The sequence below is a fragment of the Akanthomyces muscarius genome, chromosome 5 (genome assembly GCF_028009165.1).
Source record: "Akanthomyces muscarius strain Ve6 chromosome 5, whole genome shotgun sequence".
NCBI lineage: Eukaryota > Fungi > Ascomycota > Sordariomycetes > Hypocreales > Cordycipitaceae > Akanthomyces > Akanthomyces muscarius.
The window spans coordinates 3,947,336-3,950,118 of record NC_079245.1 but is presented as its reverse complement, the minus strand read 5'-3'; positions in this window follow the sequence as shown (position 1 = coordinate 3,950,118).

The window sequence follows — 2,783 nt, the reverse complement described above, 5'->3', positions numbered from 1 at the left end:
CGTGCCGTATCGCAGCTTGACATCTGCGTCGTCTCGAGTCAGATCTGCTTCTGCTCCATCCTACCGCACGTTAACAGGAAGATGGCATGCGCAATCCGGAATACCACTGATTTGCAGTCTAAAATCTTCGTAGAGCCGACCAAAATGTCCATTACAGCCTGCTGCAGTCAGCTATCAACTTTTAAGAGCGTGCATCTTTACCGCCCGTTCGCTGTTCCCACCTCTTGCTCTTACTCTTGCTAGTCACTTCACTTTTTTTTCTGCCAAGTTTTTTTCTATTTGCTATCTAACTGTCTAACCCGACCCCAAACCGCCCTCTAATCTAACCCTAACCCTAATTATCCTTATCGCCCTCTTTATTATTTACTAGATATCTCTATTATAGTACTTAGTATAATAACTTAACTTCTATATCGCTTAGGCTAGCTAGGTATAGTATAAGGCCTAACTTGTTAAGCTATAGTACACACTCGGTTCTTTCCTTATCCACTATAACTATCGCCTATTTCTTCTCTAGCTCGTCTTACTAGCAGTAAACTTTACTCTTTAGTTAATAGAACGCCGCCTTAATCGAGCTATCCTATAGGTACAGGTGCTATCTCTACCATGTTACATTATATACTATGAGTGCCCTAGTACTATTGTAGACTTAAAAGTAGTATATAAGCTGCCTCGTATAAAAGTAGTTTTATATAGGCTATTAACTATATAGTCGACTCTCCTTTATGCTGCTTTAGATATATTCTTCCTTATATATACTTTAGATATGTCGATTTATTATCTTCTCGTCTCTAAATAATTATCTATATAGCTTAACCTTATATAGGAAACCTAACTTTATCTATAGCTAATAAATTAAATTAAACGGTCTATCTTCTCTATAACACCTCATTATTAGCTCTTTTACGCTTCTTAGCTTCAACTAGGCATAGAATATTATAAGCGCTTTCTACTCTGCCTTATATAGGTAGTATGGCTTCCTACGTATATACGAAATAAAGGCAGTAAGCTAAGGTACGATATATAAGCGGTATTACTCACAGACTAGCACCTAATAATCGCTATTATAAGTAAAGCAGCCTGACTTTCTCTCTCTATTCTCTATACTTATTCTTTCTACTTTTCACTTACTTTACTTAATAAATAGAATAGGAGAGCGTGGGTGCTCACTATAGAAGGCTAACCCGGTTTTCTTACACTTTAGCTAATTATCTTATAGAATAAGATAACAGGAATAAGATGACATAAGATTGCCCGCCCTACTAATCTAGCTAATCACCGACAAGAATAACATGTTATTCCACTAAGCATAATTATAGCTTTTTAGGCGGGGGTACTATGCTGTAAAGAAGCTGCCTACTTTACTCTATAGCCTTACTAACTGCTTTCTGAAAAATACTATAAAAGCCCTCTATAGTAAGGTACTACCTGTTATCTAGGCTAATCTCCTCTCTATCTTCGCTCTATATAAAGTAGAAAACCGGCCTGTCCGTACTACTTAGCGTTACGCTATATATAAGCAGGCTAATAAATTTACTAAGTAAGGAAAAGCTACTATCACATATACTCTTAACCTAGACCTTTTATAGTCTTTTAAGCTAACCTTATAGGGGCCTAATAAGGAGTCTAATATAGTCGTATAAGACATAAAGCAGCGTCCCTTCTAGTAGTATTAGCTAGATATAGTAAATAAGACTAGATATAGTTATCGTATATTACGCTAGGCGTGTAAATATTAAGCTGTCTAGGCCTATAAGCCCACTAGTAGCGGCGAAGTATATAAGGAGCATAGAGCTAGTAGTGGCGTTATTAAAAGTCTCTCTTACTATAAAGAAGTAGAACTAGAGGACTACGTCTACCTAAGGGTCTTACTAGACTTCTTTCATCTTATATACACTAATATATAAGTATAGTGTTATTTAGGCTTTTAGTATAGCTATTATATATATAGAGGGTATATCTATCTCACTCCTAGAGCTCTTATTAGACACACTTCCTAGACTATACTTAGTGTCTAATATACTAGGGTAGCTATCTAGTACACTACTATTACTAAGAGTATATCTATTATATCTTATAGCGGCTAGCGCCCTTTAACAGTAAGGGAGCTCTATAACTATAAGGAACCAACCTAGTAGGTAGTAATTAGTAGGCCTATTCTACTAGGTAGCTAGTATTACCTACTATATTAGGTCTAACTATAACTACTCTAAGGCGCGCCTATATATAGGTAAGAAACGGCGCCCTATAACCTACTTTGCCGTCTAGGCGGGTATCTAGGCTAGGCGAAGTTATATATATAGACAGCGCTTAAAAAGACGCCTATACTAGCACTCTAAGTAGGTATAGGCTATAAGCTTAAACGGCGCCTTATACAGCCTATTAGGATACCTACCTTAGAGCTAGTGCCGTACGGCTATATCTATATGGCGGATAGTGTTAGCGTATTAGTTAAATAGGCGGTCGACCGCGCCTATAATAGTGCATAGCCTCTTCTTATCGTCCTAGACGCTAATAATTAGGCCCCCCCTATAGCCGTTATAGAAGTGTAAAGGGCCGCCTAGTATAAACACTAGCTACTATATCTATATTAGTATAGAGCGGTCTGCCTACTAGAAGATCCTGTCCTATTAGGTATAGCGTATTTAGTTCGTCCTTATAATAGCTTCCTCCTCTAGATTAAGGCGGGGTAGTCCCCTACCTACCACTCCGTCTATATCCACGGGCTAGCCGCCACTCTATTAGCGCTCTATCTTATATAGCGTATTAATAACGCTATAGAT